Consider the following 18053-nt stretch of genomic DNA (forward strand, 5'->3'; position numbering starts at 1 on the left):
ACGACTGCTGTGAATAATTCCATTTCAATGGGACAACTCTGAGGTCGGGTTTACTCTATAGCCCTATATCGGTGTAACTATGTCATTTATTTAATTTTCTTTCTTTTATAGATGAAAGTTATTGAGAGGTTAAAGCAGGTAAAATACATGAACAGGTTGGGACAGTCCAAGTTTGTCAGTGCAAAGTGACAGCAGAGGTGAGGTATCTGCTAGTTTTCTATAAGTCTCTCAGGGTTACCCAGGATAACTTTGGGGATCTCTGTCTTGCAGCTGGAATGTTCCCTGAAAGTGTCCAAACAGCTCAGAGATACAGAACCATTCCCTGGATCCATTCTTATAGCTGTCTTCCCCGGAAAGCAGTCTGGCAAGTGGTCCTGTCAGCTCTTTGCTAAGTTATCTGCCAAAACACTAGAGTTTTCAGGAGCCTAAGCAGCCCTTTGAATCATGGTAAAATTATCCTCCCCGCCACCACCAAAATTGGAAATGGTGCCCCTGAGTGCACGGTGCCCTACCGTGCTTCCCCCATAGGAACTGCATGAACAGGCAACTCTGCAAGTTCTCTGCATGCCTCTGCAAGTGACCCCCATGCCTCTCCATTTCCTTGGCCACATGGATCCTGTCCCCATGCTGGCGGCTAATCCAGAAAAAGAGGGAAAGAGCTCACCACTGCGACCACCTGAGGGATGTGTTGGGGTGAGATCAGCTGGTCAAAGCAGGCAATAGGGACAGAATCGGAGACTTGAAGCTCCTAGAGTGACCTCTGACCTTTCCAGACCTGCCCTTCAGTCAGACACAGCGATTGTAAAGTTGAATGTAATAGTAACTAGACCCATTTTAAACCCTTCACCACACAAGACAAAGCCCGTAGGATTCATCATTAACTATTTATTTCTCCTCCCCTGGATTCCTGCAGCCACCAGCCACCTTGGAGCTTTCCCTCGTCTCCCAGGCTGTGCTCACTTGATTGCAGGAGCTCAGCGGAGGGTCCAGCTTTGCTCTTTCGCTTCCATTCTTCACGTCTTTGGGTGGCTGCATTTGCAACTGAGCAGCCTGATGGAAACACTGAGTCCTCTGTCTCGGCAGGCAGGCCCAGCCGCGAAAGCCAAAGACTCCCTGAGAACAGGGGGAGGTTCGCCTGAACTCTCAGGAGTGGAGGCTTGGCCCATAGGGTAGGGTTACCATATTTGAACTTTCAAAAAAGAGGACACTCCGGCGGGGGGGGGGAGTGGTAGCCCTGCCCCCTATCTACTCCCTCCCACTTCCTGCCCCCTGACTGCCCCCCCCCAGAACAGCCAACCCATCCAACCCCCGCTGCTCCTTGTCCCCTGATCGCCCCCTCCCAGGACCCTGCCCTCTATCTAAGCCTTCCTTCTCCCTGTCTCCAACTGCCCCCTCCTTAGACCCCCCCCCACCCTAACTGCCCCCCTAGAACTTCCCCCCTACCTGTCCCCTGACTGCCCCGCCTCCTATTTGCACCCCCGACCCCTGACAGACCCCCGGGTCTCCCACACCTATCCAACCACTCCCTGTCCCCCGACTGCCCCCAGAGAACCCCCAACCCATCTAATCCCCACTGCTCCCTGCCCCTGACTTCCCCCCCCGAACCTCCGCCCCATCCAACCCCCCCTGTTCCCTGTCCCTTGACTCCCCTGACCCCTCTCCATATGCCCACCCCCTAACAGGCTCCCCCCAGAACCCCTGACCCATCCAATCCCTCCTGCTCCCTGTCCCCTGACTGTCCCTTGGGACCCCATGCCCCTTCTCCAGCCCCCCCCCGGCCCCCGTACCCTGCTGCTCAGAGCACTGTGTCTGGGGTGCGGAGCCAGACACAGTGCCGTGCTCCCCCGCAGAGCGCGCAGCTCCCCCCCAGCCCCCAGAGTGCTGCATTGGGAGGGAAATCCCGGCCCTTTGGAGAGTTTTACAAATTCCTCCCGGAGGGCGATTTAAAACCCAAAAAGCCGGACATGTCCGGGAAAATCCGGACGCATGGTAACCCGACCACAGGGACTCCAGGATCTGCAGCTGCTGCCACCTCTATGGTGATTCCTCCGATCCATCACCAACCAGCTCTTCCCCATTCTGCCAGCCGGCCCCGCGATCTGACCGTGCAGCAGAACAGAAACCCTTTGGGACAGCAGGAGAGTCTCCTCAATGCCGCACTCTTTGCATGGCTTCCCGCGGTCACCAGGAAACACGACTACCCTGCCCCAGGAGTCTCTCAAGGAGCTGCCGGCGCAGTCACTGGGCACCCACTCGTAATGGTCTCGGGCAGTGGCATTGCAGAGGGAGCTGAGCAGACCGTCCCTTCCGTGACTTCCTGAATTGCTGCCAGGACGGATTCTCTTCTGCGCTAGGGAGAGTCCCCGAGGAAAAGCAGCTGTGGTAGGGGAGGGGGCAAGACAAGCTGTCCCCCTGAGCCCTTGAATAGCAGGCAAGCAGGACTCTGGGAGCCAAGGGATCGGTGTGTCTTGCTGGGAGAGCAGAGCTGGAGAGCAGAAAAGGGCACTGGAGGAATTGTAGAAAAGTCAGTGTCACGGCCGGGTCATGGGCAGCCAGACCTAGTGGTCAGAGGCAGAGTCCACACTCACGAGACAGGAGTCGAGAGTCAGCTGGGTCAGGACACTGGAAGAGCAGAAGCAAAAGACCAAATTGTGTTCAGCACCTCAAATCAGATGAGTCACCCCGAGTCCGCATGCCAGGAAATCAAGCCTGGGGAGTGGGAGCAGGAACAGCCAACACATGGTCCAGAGGGGGCGGGGAGCAGCTCGGGTGTTCAGACAGCTTGTTCCTGCTGCTGGTTTAAGGAGGTCCTGGGGGCCGATTAGCTGCTCTGGGACTCTGCCAATAGGAGCCTCAAACTGGGTCTGGACTTCGTCAGTCCTAGGTAAGCAGTTTTTCGTAGGCTTCCAGGTGGCGTGCTGGATGGTGGCTGCTCCCAGGAACCCTGCAGACCCGGGTTAATGACCCATGGGTCATGACAGTGACTGATCTCTCCCCGCTCAAACCTCCTGCACGAAACAGTCTCCAGGGTCCCGGACGCATCCTCTGAGAATAAAAAAACACAGTCATGATGACAAATAGGCTATGGAACAGGAGTCCCCTCTTTGTTGCAAGAGCCCCAAGTGCCCAGAAGAGTGGACGGTTCTTACCTCCAGGAGATACCTGGGATCTTACATCTAAGCCTCAGTGGGACCCCTGTTGCTTGGTCTGATAGGATGAGATCATCTGTCCCCACTGCTCCTTGCGCTGGGCTGGCTGCAGCACACATCTGTGTAAGAGGCTGGGCCAGAGAGATGTTACAGTCAGGGTCCAGGCAGCCCAGAAGGAGAACAGAGGGTCTGAAACCAGAAGGCGAAGCAATCAAATCAGTGGATTCGACAGAGAAGTTTTGTACCCTACAGGGACTTCAAAGAAGGTCTGTTAGGAAAGCTGAGATGTTAGTCTGGAAACTGCTAAGGCAAAGATTGTGACTTGTTAAGGTTCAGTTTAAGTCACTACAAAGTGTGTTTTGTTTTCTTTGTCTGTTTGAAATTTGTCTCTTTCTCTTGCTTAGTTTCACTTAAATCTCTTCTTTGTTACTGTGCTTCCCAAAGCACCTCAATGTTGTGTGTTCGAGTGAAGTGTGAGTCTCCAGCCTACCTAACAGGCTGAGCTGTGCCCTGTCTCTCTGAAGGTAGCGAATAATTTCTGAGCGGTGCTGGGCCCAGAGTCCAAGGGCAGTTCACCAGACGTCTCCTGTGAAGCCCAAAGAGACCAAAGGAGCAGGAGAGACTCAGGCCCCACTGACCCATGGGAACTTCCCACAGAAGAGGCTACACAGGGCTCCAGACACAGCCAGCAGGATCCCTCCCACAAGCTGGGCCAAGTCCTTCCCCTCCCAGCCCCACAGCTTCCTCCCCACCCCAGCCTCAGGAACCCCTCCCACCTCCCTGCTCTCCCCACCCACTCTCCAATACCAGGCTGTTTCCAGAATGGAAGCAGGTGCATACCAGAGTTCACTCACCGCTAGATGCTGGCCAGGCCTCGTGTCACCGCTTTCTAGCTGGGCTAGCAACCCCGCTGATACTCACTCTTGCAGTTTGTTGGCTGAGAACTCAGCCCTCCAACCAGGTGACTGGCCTTTACTCCACTCCTTCCTGGGTCGTGCTCCTTCCAAACAAAGTCCAAAAATGTCTTGAACAGAAACAAGGCCTTCCACCCTCGTGGGGAGTTCTGCCTCAGCCTGATTTCGGCTCGGCCTGCCCTTCTTGGGTCTCTATGGTCTTCTATGTCCCCTTCCTTAGGGACGGTGAGAGAACCCAGTCCTACCCTGGACTCCAGGTTTTGGCCCAAGGCCGTCGACTGAACAGCTCTCTCTGCTTCTGGACTTTTGCTGCTGTTTTCCCTTGTTTCCTCTCAGGTGGGGCTCACTTGGTCATCAATTTGCCCTAGCCCCAGGCTAGGCAGCCATAGGCCAAGCCACCCTGTTAGATACCCTTCTCCTTCAAATCCGGTCCAGCCCGGCTGACAGGTTTGCTGAGGGGATGAGGAAACCCCATTGCTGATCAGAAGGAGGTCAGAGTCCGTTCTCTAGGAGCTGAAGGTCCGTTTGTCCTGCTGCGGGAAGTGGAGATGGAGAGCGGAGACGTTAGGTGAAAGAGACTGCATGATGGAGTTGGAGACTGAGGGATGGGAGCCTCCTCCCACAAACGCTCCCAGGAGAACAGGTTTGAGGAGTTCTCTGGGGAGCCTCTTGCTAGGAAAAAAACAAGGGTGGCACATTGATGGAGATGTCTCTGTCCCAGGGATGGGGGAAGCTCCCAGCCAGGCTATGCAGCAGGGATCCCATTTCTCCCCCAAGAAACCCAGATGCCCAAAGAAGTCAATGGCTCTTACCTCCAGGAGGGAGCGGGGTCTTCCCTCTCAGCCTCTTTGAGAACTACCACTGCTTGGTTTCCTCGGACCAGGGACCTGCCCCCACTGCTCCCTGAGGTGGTTCAGCTTCTGACTGCACCCATCTGGAAGGCTGTCACACACCCCAGGGCCTAGAAGACATGGGGGGAGGAGGCTCCTCTTCATGTCAGACTCTGAGAGCCCAGAGAAGGGCCAAAGGAAGAATAAAGGGCAGGAGATGAAGCTAGCCCTGAGCCTCTGTCCCATCCTCACCTCCTCAAATGTGGAGCTTCCTGAGCTTCAGTTGGGCAGACAGTCTGTCGCCCTGACACAAAGGTCCTTCTGCGCCATATGGGGCAGGAAGATCTCTGCCTGGGAGCACGGGGAATGGGATGGGGGTCAGATCAAGGAAAGAGGGGAGGGGTATGGGTGCGAGGGAAAGAGCTCCTGCCCCAGATGAAGGAATTTGGGGGGCCGAGGGAAGGACCAGCTCCACAGAGAGGGGAGAGAATTTCTGTGAGTGCCAGGGGTCTCCATTTCTGCTTCCACTAGCCCCGCATTTACAGTGAGACAGAGCAGTACCTGCAGCAGGGAGCGGGACTTGCTGAACAGGGAGGGGAACCTTTCAGAGCATCAGACGAGCCACAGCCCTTGCAGCACCTCGGGCATCTGGTGCAAGTGCCTGATGATGTGAAGCTGGCACATGACCTTGGCTGTGACATCCTCGTGCTGCAGGGGAACGAGAACATGGCAGAGACTGAGACACTGCCCAGGAAGCAGGGAGGATGAAGGGCACCTGGAATCAGCACCATCATTTCCACCCAGCAGCTGCTCATGTCTGAGTGGTGGATTCACCCTCCCAACCCCCAGGATGGAGGCTTGCTGTCCTCTCTAGTGACCTCCAGTGCCAACCCCCCTCCTTGTAGGGTGAGCTTCTGCCACCTCCCCATCAGTGCCCCTGACAGCTGTTCCACTTCCAACCCACCTGGGGACACCGCTCAAGTTCATAGAACCCTCTCCTCCACCCCTACCTCCATCCCCACCCAGGTAGGGCAGGGAGGGGGCTCTAGCAGGGTAGCGGGGGGCAGGAGGGATTCTGGCAGCAGTGAAGTGGGATGGGGAGAGCTTGAGACCTTTCCCCAAGTCACCCCAGTGACAAAAGCTGAAGCCACAGGATGGCAGCCCTGGTGAACGGGGCAGGTCAGCAGCCCCTGCTGACTGTATCCTCCCGTTCTCTCTAGAGCGGGTCCAGCCCTATCAGCAGCAAGACCAGCTTCCCACGCCCATGTGCCTCAGCCCTTCCTGGTCAATCGCCAGCACCAGTCAGTCCTTGGCCTCCCAGGCTGCCAGGGAAGGGAGTAACTCTCGATGGTGGCTCGGGTGACATGGACACTAGGCTATGGGGAAATGGGGGCAGCTCTGTGGGGCAGGAAAGGTTCCCAGAGGGCACTTAGGGGACTCTCCTGTCCTTCCCAGGAGTGATAGCAGAGCACCACATCCTAAGAAGAGAAGTCCATGAAGTCCAGAAGTCCCCACTAGGCTCCTTGCCACCAGGCCAGCGAATGGCGATAGGATGGGAATGAGGCCCCGGCCCCCACCCCAAGCTCCTGAGTCGATTGCAGCTGCATACCGTGACCCCCATCAGTTGCTGGGCTTCCCCCAGGAGGGAGTAGACGAGCACCAGCCCAGCCTGGCTGACACGCAGCAGGGGGTCGTGGATGGCCAGCACTGCTGTCTGCAGGAAGGATCTTTTCTGCCCGATGGAGAAGAATTTTCCAAAGACCTAAAACCAAGAGGACACAAGGCTCGAGCAGATTGCCCACAGACAGCCTCCAAGTCCTGGTGGTACAATGGCCTCTAGTGCCCCAAAGGGCGGGGAAGAGAGCTGCTGTGGCCAAGGCAGTTCATTCCCCAGGAGGCTTTCAGGGTCCCAGGGCTCAGGGAAGCCCCTTTATTAAAAGGTCGCAGATGCTGAGGGACCAAAGCCTCCAGTGGCTCTTTGGGAGGGCAATTTATGGCAGGGGCCAGGATGGGCTGGAAATGGATCTCTAATGTGTGCGAGCAGGCCCACTCTGCTGTGCAGGGCACAGAGATGACAGGGGACCCTGTATTGCTTCCAGCAGAGAGATCTCCTTCACCTCAGCGGCTAGAGGAGTGTGTGTGTGTTGTGGGGGGCAAGGGGGTTGGAGCTGACAGACCAAAGGTCTCTTCCCCGCAGCTTAGTGATTTCTCTCATCGCTGGGAATGGCCTCTGCAGCTCCTTGGTTTCTTCACAGGGAATCCAACCTGCAGCCTGATAAGGACAAGGAGACTCATGGCCCAGGCCCCATCCCAGACACTCCTCGGAGACTTTTCTTCCGCAGCAGCAATTCAGCTTGTGGGAGGCAGGACAAGCTCACACAGTCTCTCTCACGGGGCGTCTGTGGAGCAGTGTTCTGTCGATGCCCTTGTCGATCCAGGAGCCACTCCAAGGCCTCCTCTGTGACGTTGTGGAAATCACCCATTTCACCTTTGACTCCAGTCTGGGGGCACTGTGTTACGGTGTGTTAGAAGGTTTGGATATTCTCACCACAGTTGGGAGACGGGGGCGGGGGGGGGCGTCTTTGATTTTCTACTTGTGCAGCAAGTAGCCGCAACTTGGATCAGTGACAATATGCTTCTTTGGAACAGTGGCTGAGGTCCAGATACTCTGCCATTCCCTGGCCGGGTCTGGAGGCATGAGGGGGACACATGTGGTCCACATTGGCTCTGGAGCTCACTATGTCCCCTACCCAGTTCCCAGGTTGGGGCATTCTGCTTCCTGACCGGCAATGGAATTGGGCAAACCCCACCTCCTTTCTCTGCTTCTAGAGGGTGCAGGGAATTAAACAAGGGTCTGATCAAGCAATCGTGACTGACTGACCCATTGCTCTCCTCTCAGACACTTGGGGATCAGCCAGGGGGACAAGGAGCAGAGAGACACCCAGAGCCATAATCCTATCTTAACTCACCCACGGGGGATTCTTCTCAAATCATGGCAACTAGCGAGGTTCCAATGTGGGACCTTTAGCACCAGCCTGTCCCACTGGTTGCTGGATGAGGAACTCTGAGCTGGAAATAAGGAGTGGGCTCTTTTCCTGTCTCCAGGAGGCATCCACTGCAGGGAACCCAGCCAGCCACACTCCCTGAGCTGAGTCATGCTCTGGCACAGTGCCCTTACCTCCCCCACTCTGGCTGTATTCATGTAGCCCAAGAGCCTGCTGTCCTGGTGCCAGTCATAGCACCAGAGATCTTCCGCGTCATGTATGGTCAGGCCTGGAAGAGAGAGAGAGAGAGAGAGAGACTTTTCTCATTCTGGTTGCAGTTTCTGTGTCCTTCCAATCCCATTGGTGGCTCCACAGTGGAGTGGAGAAGAACAGAGGCAGAGAGAGACTTGTCCTCCAGCTGGGGTCAGTCGGAGAGAAATGGTCTGGGGTCCCATTATCCACCTGTGGTCACTCTCAGTCCCCTATTGGGTTCCGTGTCCCAGCTGGGTTCCTTACCCCTCTGTTGGAGCAGCAGTTGGTAGAGCCGGTAAGTCCCCTCCCTGGCCTGCCGGCTGATGTCCTTGTCTGGATCGCTGACAAATAGAGCCAGCTGGGCCACATGGTGACCCATCCTAGGGAACTCGGCTGAGATCTAATGGAAGGGAGAGCAGAGGGGACTCCATCAGCATTTTCCTGTCAGCTCCCCTGGGCCAGAGGGCTCCTTCCCCTTAGCTCCTCTGCAGGAGATGCTGGGGGAGAGGAGCTTGAGATTGACCCTTCATTTGCTCTGCTGCCAAGGGAGCCCAGAGCTGCTTTGGTATGCCAAGCAGGGGCTGGAGCGTGGGCCCCTTAAAGGCCCAGGGACAACACTGAACCAGGACAAGAAGAACTTGACTCAAGCCTAGCTCAGTCCCTGCTCTGACTCTGCCTCCCCATGAAGAACCCTCCTAAGCCACAGCCCCGGCAGCAGCAGATCCTGCAGCCCGCTGGAGCCAGCCCGCCTCCGCCTGGAGCCAGCAAGCTGGGTCGGAGGTCACTTACGTCAAACTCAGGGAGGGTGACTGTGTATCTCAGCAGGGCTGTGCTGCTCCTGATGGCCCTGGCTCGCTCCTGTGACACCCTGGACACGACCCACAAGTTGATATCCTGTGGGGAAAGGAGGCAGGTCAGACTCAGTGGCCAGGTGCACCTGCTTTGCAAATGAGCCCCCCATGCCCCCAGCCCCAGGGGCCTGAGACATTCTGCGCAGGGGGGAATAGCTGAGTCCTTGGTGGCAGAGCTTTAGAAGGGGATTCTTTCCCCCAGGATGCAGCTTGTACCCTGCAGGTCACAACTTGTCAGCGTCTCTCTAGATTGGGACAATGTTCGGGGTCGGGGCTGGTCCCATCCTCCCAGAACTCCTGATTCCTGAACAGTTCACCAGAAAGGAGATTGAACCCTCGGCCCTTCCCTGCTACGAAAATCCTTAGGGGGGTGTAGGGAGTGACTGAGAACACAATCCCCCCAGGAATTTCAGAGCAGATCAGAGGGAAGGGCTGATTCCCTGGGCTCCTCCTGTTTCTCTAGGAAGGAGCGTGTGCCTCTTCTCTGAGAACCATCTCCCAAATCTCATGGGGTGTGTGTGGTGGAGGGGTGGGGGAAGGGTGGGTTTTCAGACTCTCACTCCCCAAGACAGCCAGGAGCCCTGTGGTTAGTGCTCAGCAGAACCAGGCAGAGCTCTGGCTTGTAGTCCCAGCTCCTTCCTCTGTCCCTCAAGAAGGAAGGACTTGACACTGCATTGCACTGACCTCCCCAACCAAGGACGGCCCACTGGGGACCCAGCTGGGAAGATAGAGTAGAAAATGGATCTTCCAGTCTCTCCTTACCAGTCCCCCAAAGAGGTCAGGTGAAATGGAGCTCACCTCCAAGATGAAGTGGAGCCTTTCTGTGTCTGGGGATTCTGCCAGCAGGTTCCCCAACATGGCATCCAGGACGTCTGGGATGACTTTGTGCAGAGCCTGCAAAGCATGGGTCAGAGTTAGGGAACCTGAGCCTACACCTGCCACAGGATGGGAAGAGGGGTCTCTGGGAAGCACTGGGGAGACTCCCAAAAACACATATCCTGGCCTCTCTCCTTCACATCCCACTGCAGGCAATTCGCAAGAATTGATGACACCTGGACCTTTGATCCATGAGCTTAGCAGGTCTCTGCAGAGGGCCTTGTAGGCAGAAGAGTATGAAACAGCCAAGTTGCTATGGATGGAAGCTGGGCTTCTGGGCAAAACACGGCTTATGGAAGAAAGAAAGAAAGAAAGAAAGAAAGAAAGAAAGAAAGTAATCCCCCAGGGAGGGGTAATCTCTTCCCTGCTGGAGGGAAGGATCCAACCCTGCAGCTTGTTCCATCTCCGCTACCCCAACCCTAAATCTGGAGCTCCAGCGAATCAAGGGAGCAGGGACCAAGGACCACTCTGGAAAAGTAAGAGGATGGAGGAAGAGGAGGTACCTGGATGTCGGTGGTGTCCTTCTCCGTGCCCAGGGTGAAGACGGAGTGAAGGGCAGCTCGCAAGAGGTGGGTCTCTAGGGCTGGCTCCAGGGCAGGTTTCATGGTGCTGGCAAGAGAGAGGAGCTGGTATTAGACTGTGCAGTACGGGGGTGGGACTGTCGCCAACACGGACACCAAGCCACAGGGATAGAGGCACAGGCTGGCGAGAACGGAAACTGAGGCACTTAGCTAGGGAATGACAAGGCCAAGGCGTCCCAGACAGACAGTGGCAGGACAGGAATAGCTCCTGTTCCCTGGAGCCTGCTGCCCCTCCTGTATCTAAGCCCGGGAGTGAGCCCCTCCCCAAGGCCCCTGTCATGTTATAGGAGTGAAAAGAAGAGCTCCGCCAGGAGAGAGTGACCCTTCCCACCCCACCATCTCTGCCAGAGGCGGCACTCTTGGGAGGTGACCTGGGCAGGACAGTGACAGTGACTCCCAGCCTTGGGCCTGAGCAGCACTGGGGTGAGGAGAGCCGGCGGGGTGGGGGGCTGGGGATGTCTCGGTACCAGAGGTTGCCCACTGCAGCCAGGGAGTGGGCAAGGACGGCGCTGGGTGACGAGTCATCGGGAAGCTCCTCGATGAGCTCCTGTGAGACGCGAAGGAGACAAAGGAGCGTGTGAGATTCAGGCCTGACTGACACCTCCCAGTGAGGAGATGACACAGCCAGTGCCCCACATGGCCAGCAGAATCCCCCACCACCTCCCGCTCTTCCCATTCCTTCCTGCCCATCAGACTTGTCCCCCTTCCCGGATTCCTGCCCAGCTCACTCCCAATCCCCTTCTCTCCTCCTCCCTCTCAAAACTGCCCCCATTCAGCCCCATCCCGACGACCGAGCTGGGACCATGTGATTCCTTGGCCCCCACTCTCAGCTGCCTTCCAGCCCCACAATTCCCCCCCTGCCCACTACCCACCAATCTCAGAATTTCTCCCTTCTCTTCTCCCAAGTCTTGAGCCCCAGCAATCCCTGCCCTCTGATGCCCCCTCCAACAGTACCCAGCCCCCACCCATTAGCCCGGCCATACCCCTGCCAATCCCATGTCTCTCTCCTCCCTCCAGCTGCCGTATGGCATGTCTCACTCACCACGATCCTCTTCACCACAGCCGCCTTGCAGCAGCGCAGCTCCAGCGTGTCCTCCCCTCTCTCCCGTGCAGCCAGACATGCGGGGTAGATGGCCTGAAGGAACAGGAGCTGCTGCCCCTCATCCTGGACCCACCAGGAGTGGGGTATAGCGAGAGAGAACCTGTTAGCTAGGGACTTTCCTGCCCCACCCACACCAGCTCCAGGGCTCTGGCCTCAATGGGGGATTGTGGGGACCCGCCTATTCTCCAAATTCCCCACCATTCCTACACAAGCAGGATCAGGAAGTGGGACAGTTCCTGTGGGGGGAGATGACCTCGGCTGTTGGGGGACAAATACCCCCATCTTGGGGGTCCCACATCATGGATGTAAAAGGGCCCCATTAGGGGTGGTGGATCAGGAGGGACAAGACCCTCGGCGGGGGAGGGGGGGGGATGCTGGGAAGAGACAGGGCAATCTTGCTTCCAGCCCAGGTGGGGAACATTTGTACCTTATCTCTGCACTGGAGCTGCTCTCGGATGACCTTGAGAGCAGCTTCATCTTTGGCCATGTCCACCCCTTCCTCCTGCTCCGAATCCAGGGGGGTCCCTGCACCAGGGAGGGAAGGACAGGGGCGTGGTGGGCAGAGCAGGATTCAAGACCCCCCTTCCCACCTCAGGCACCCAGGGCAGATGGGGCCCCAAACCTCCCGCTCAGGGATGCCTTCAGCCCCCAACAGCTGCAGAAGCCCAGAGCAGAGCCCCCCTCCCCTGCCCAGGACTCCAGGGGAGGTGCCTGTTCCCCCCGCCCGGAGCAGCAAGGACCAAAGTGGCAGCAGCTCTTCACGCCCCCACCCCCAGGTCCCCGTGCGGAAGGGGCAGCTGTGTGACGGCTGCTGCTGTCCGTGGGGTTCGCGGGGCTCAGGTCAGACACCTGGGCTGGGGACCCCCCCCCCGTATCCCTGGGAGAGCGTCTGGGACCAGGGTGTTCACATCCCGTCCTCAGCCCTCCCTCAGCCCAGCCTGGCTCCTCACCTGGAACAAAGCAGTGGCCTCCATCGGCCTGGCTGCTGCCAGAGGCCCAGGTGCTGCCGCTGTCCCATGCTGAGCTGCGGGTGCTCGGACAGGGACCTTCCCCCTCCTGGCCGGCGGGGGCTGGAAGGGCCTCAGAGACCGGGCAGGGTGATGCCTCCTGATGGGAACGAGGGCTGGGCTCCTGGGGCCGCTGCTGCCCACACAACAAGCCCCAGAGCCACCCTGCCCGGCGCCCCTCCTGGGCTGGGTCCTGTCTGCCAAACCGCAGCCTGGGCCAGCTCCACTGGGGCCTGGTCGGGGCCTCTCCCAGCTCGGCGCCTGTGCCGGGAGCCGGGGGCCTTTTCCAGAAGGCCGGGCACTTCCGCCGTCTGGCCTGGACGGGACCTGCTTCCCCGCCAGCGGGGACGCAGGGGTTTCTCTGCCCCTTGGGAAGGTGGCAGCTGCTTCCCTCAGGCTCTGGGGCCACCTGCAGAGCCTTCCTCCGCAACATCCGCAGGAGCCTGGCCATCCTGGAACCGAGCGGGGAGCAGAGGTGAGTCTGGGCTCAAGGCAGCCTTTCACTCCTGGGCCTTTTCCGTCCCTCCTCCTCCCTGCTCCAATCACAGCAGCCCCCTCTGCCCCCACAGGAGTCCAGGGAGTGCCATCTACACACACGGGCAGGAGTTCATTGCATGATCTGCTCCCAACGTTCCCCCTCGTAATCCCCGCTGCTGCAATAGCCAGGAAGTCTCATCCTTTTCCAGCAAGGGGGTCAGTCCCAAAGACCATCGGTTACTCTGGACATGCAGCCCCCTCCTGTCATCCCAGGCCACTCTCCCACCCAGGCTAGAGAAGGAACAGAACCCAGGAGCCCGGACTTCTCCTGCGAAACCATTCCCCACCTCAAAGTCACATAGACCCTAGGCACAGGAAGACCAGGGCCCTCCTCGTTCCCCATTGATTTCCATGCTCAGCAGCTCACAGGGTCTGGCCCAGCTCAGAGACTCTCAGCCTGGGGAACAGTGTCCCACAAGGGAAGGGCTGGGAGCCCCATTGCTGGAACCTTTCCAAACACACTGGAGACGGCTCTGGAGAAGCCCCTGCCCGGTCTAAGAGTGAGGGGCTCTTGGGGGCTGTTTGCAAATGAAATCCCCCTTTGGAGATAGTCTCTCCCCCTGTTTCTCCTCTCCCCAGATAGACAGGGGAAGACACGGAGGAACCCGAATGCCACTCACTTGCTCTCAGTGATGGGATGATGGATGGCGGATGTTCAGGGTCAGCAGACGTCCCTCGCCTTCCTCCTCACTCTCCAAGCCCAAGGCAGGCTGGAGAGGGTGGTGACCTCAGGAGTTACCCTGCCCAGCCAGCAGGCAGGGTGATGACAAGAGGGCAATCGACTGGCTGTGAAACAAGAGTCTGTCTTATTGCCAAGGGACGGAGAAACTCAGCCAGCAGCAGGGGGTGCAGAACACGGCCCTAGGGCGGAGGTGACAGCGCCTCCAGGATCCTGACATCCCTGCACTTTACACACCTTCCTGGAGCCTCCCAACCCCGCTGGTCTGTAGCGATGGGACCCCAACCCTACTGATAGCAAACGGGCCTCAGCTACCAGCTCAGGGTCACACTGAGTGTCAGAGCCATGGATGGACCCCTTCACTAACCACTGCTGCACACTCCCTCCCACAGCTGGCAATTGCAACCAGGCCCTAATGGCTGGTCCCCCTGCCTTTGAGAGGGAGGGTCACTCCTGCTTCCATTGCTGCCTCTTGATCTGTGGGACTTTGGGCAAGTTGCTCCCCCTCTCCATGGCTCTCTGGGACTCACATCCCTGAATGGGCTTTAAAAAAGACAATGGTTTAAGTTTGGCCCCAACTAGTTCTTGTTTCTCGAGACTAGCCATTTTAGCAAAGTTTAGAGTTCTTGACATTCAGCACCTGGAAACATCCCTTTCTCCTTCGCAGACGGCCTTAACATCCCTTATCTCACCCAGGCTCACTGCTGCCTGGAGTTAGAGAATTGACCCTGTTCCCATTGGACCTACCCAAGGTGTCACACAGCAAAGCGGTGACGGAGCCAGAAAGAGAAGACAACAGTCCTAACTCCTATTCTAACTAACAGACAATAACCCCCCCCCCCCCGCCCACGGAGGCAGGGATAAAGCCCAGGAAATCAGGTGTGAACATTTGCATGGAAACCGTTTTCTGTCAGAAAATCCATTCAGACAAAACCACTTTGTTTCTTGAAATCGTAACAAGTAGGATGAAAATTCTTTGCAAAAATATTTGTTTGCAAAACAAGAGCATCTCCTGTCCATCACAGCGCATTAAACTGTCTCATCATACACAAAGGGGAGACACTATGCTCTAGAAAATTAGATGAGATGCTTCAGTCTGAGCTAAGTAGTTGCTGCTCTTCACAATTTCAAAACAATAAAATTCAAATGAGATTGAATATTAGGTCATAATCTGCTATGGCTCAGTGTGATAGGACACCCCCTAGTCTGCACTGCTCCGAGTGACACTCTTCAGTGGATCCCCAGCATCCACCCATGGCGAGGTAGGTGGGAGAGGATTGTTATTCGTACTTGACAGAAGGAGAAACAAAGGCTGAGAAAGGAGCAGGGACTTGTCTTAGCTGATGCAGCCAGTCAGTAGCAGAGTTGCTCTCAAATGAGCTACAGACCAACAATTGTTCATAGTAATTATTCAGCAATTATTTCAGAAGAATTGGAATGTTCGAGAGGATCATGAACTGCTCCGAGACAATGAATGGAGAGCAGCGTCCACATTGGTCAAACAGATAACTGGTTGTGACTTATTTGCTTGATCATAAAAGAGAACAACAAAGACCAGAGTTTCCTCCCTGTCAATAGCCCCCTCCTCAGCCAATCAAGGTTGGGACTTTGAGGGGTGGGAGGCTAAGGGTTCTCATCAAATAGCCCAAAGAATGGCCCTGGTCACCACCGAGGGGATCACTCTCGGAGCACTAGTCCAGTCTCACCTCTCTGTGAGGGCCTCCCACAACCCCCTCCCCCCGGCCCCCGCTCCACCCACAGAGCTCCTGGTGGTGGGAGGAGAGCAGAGGAAAAGGACAAAGGAAGCAAGAAGAGAAAGGTAGGAGGGACAGAGGAAAAGGGAAAACAAAAAGGAGAAACCCCAATGTCCCCAGTAATTCTAAGGGACAAAGTCCTAGGTCGGAAATAAAATACTGCCCCCACAATCTAATGTTTTACTTTCCTAAAAATCAGCCAGCACCTGATGGATCAGACTGAACAGGTTCCAAACCTCTCCGAGGCTCTTACCTCCTATACAGGGACGTCTGTTTTCAAGCAAAACCACTAAAAGAAAAGGAGAAAACTCCGAAGAGGGTCCTCCTTGCGCTCACGTACGTGCAAGTGAATGCTCTCTCAGTCCTCCAGGAGAGACCTCGAGAAGGAGACGTGCTGAAGCAAAGCCACAGGGATCTCCGAGGTTGCCCCTGTCCTGTGCCCCTGTCCTGCCTGGCTGATGTCAAGATCTCTCTGTGAGGTCATCGCCTCCCCACCACCTTTGTCCAATAGCTGAGTCCTGCCAAAAGGCCCTTGTGATGACACTGCCACACCCACCCCTCCCCTGTAGTGCTGATGTCCTGCCCCTGTCCAGCTACATTGGATGTTTGAGCTGCTTCCCCTGGAACACCCCTCTCAATGACACTTCCTTGTGGGGTGACACCGACTACACAGTAGAACACAGAGGTTCTTCCCCAGGCCACAATTAGGTTTCACAAGTTAGTCGACTTTATGGCCAGAAGGAACCGTTCGAGCATTTAATCTGATCCCCTGCGTATTCTAAGGCCTCCTGTATGTCAGAAGAGCTGGGCTTTTCTTTTACTCAAACCTTTTCCAGAAAGGCATCTCGTCTTTATTCGAAGAGATCAAGAGATGGAGAAGCCATCATTTCTCTTGGTTCTTTGTGCCAATGACGAACCACCCTCTTTCAAATCTGGGTCTTATTGTCATTATACTTTTTCTGATTTCTGCTTCCATCCATGGGGTCTTGTCATGCCTTTCTCTGCGACATAAAAGAGCCCCTTTATACTCAACATTTTCTCTCCATGAAGTCAAGCAACTCACTTCTCATTCTTCTCTTGTATATACTAAACAGATTGAGGTTTTTCAATGTCTCATTATAGGGCATCATCCCCATCACTCAGTTATGAATCTTTTCTGCACCCTCTCCAATTGTTTTAACATAATATTCAAAATGTGGACACAAGAACTGGATTCAACATTCCAACATCAGTCTCACCAATGCTCTTTCACTTCCCTTTCCATCCTCACTACTCTATCCATCCAAGAATGGCTTTAACCTTTTTTAACACAGTTTCACATTGACAGCTCATGTTGAGCAGCTCGTCCACTATGGCACCAAAATCCTTTTCAGGGTCACTGCTTTCCAGCGGATTGTCCCCAATTCTGTAGGGTGCCGCCTGACTCCTTTGTTACTGGAGGTATGGGGTTGCATTTGACTTTATTAAAACCTAATTATTTAGTAAGTATTTTAGAAGAACTAGCCCATTAGAGAGAGAATCGTGAATTACTCAAAGACAATGAATGGAGAAAAGCGGCAAGAGCAATCAAATACATATTTGGTTACGGCCTATTTCCTTGGTCTTAAAAGAGGGTAACAAGGACCTGAGCCTCCTCCCTCACAATAGCCCCAAGCTCCCCCAATCAGCATTGAGACTCTGAGAAGCAGAAAGCTGAGAGTTCTCACCAGATGTCCCGGTCACCACCGGAGGGAGTCACTCTTAGAGCACCATTCCAGCCACATGTCTTTGGGAGGGCCTCCCGCAATGAGAGTTGGAGTGCAACTCCCCCCCGCCCCCCCTCCATCCCCAACTCCAGACGCACAGACAGGTCCTGGTGGTGAAAGGAAAGCAGGGGAAAAGGACAAAGATGCAAGAGAAGACGAGAAAGGAGGGAGAGACACGAAAGGGAAAACAAAAAGGAGAAACCCCAATGTCCCCAGTAATTCTAAGGGACAAAGTCCTAGGTTGGAAATAAAATGCTTCCCCCACAATCTAGTGTTTTCCATTCCTAAAAATCAGCCAGCACCTCATGGATCAGACTGAACAGGTTCCAAACCTCTCCGAGGCTCTTACCTCCTATACAGGGACGTCTGTTTTCAAGCAAAACCACTAAAAGAAAAGGAGAAAACTCCGAAGAGGGTCCTCCTTGCGCTCACGTACGTGCAAGTGAATGCTCTCTCAGTCCTCCAGGAGAGACCTCGAGAAGGAGACGTGCTGAAGCAAAGCCACAGGGATCTCCGAGCTTGCCCCTGTCCTGCACCGCTGTCCTGCCTGGCTGATGTCAAGATCTCTCCGTGAGGTCATCGCCTCCCCACCACCTTTGTCCAATAGGCTGAGGTCCTGCCAAAGGCCCTTGTGATGTCACTGCCACACCTACCCCTCCCCTGCAGTGCTGATGTCCTGCCCCTGTCCAGCTACATTGGATGTTTGAGCTGCTTCCGCTGGATCACCCCTCTCAATGAGCGTTCATTGTGGGCTCAAGCCGAACACAGTAAAACATCAGAGGCTTCTCCCCA

The sequence above is a fragment of the Eretmochelys imbricata genome, chromosome 14, assembly GCF_965152235.1.
Source record: "Eretmochelys imbricata isolate rEreImb1 chromosome 14, rEreImb1.hap1, whole genome shotgun sequence".
Lineage (NCBI taxonomy): Eukaryota > Metazoa > Chordata > Testudines > Cheloniidae > Eretmochelys > Eretmochelys imbricata.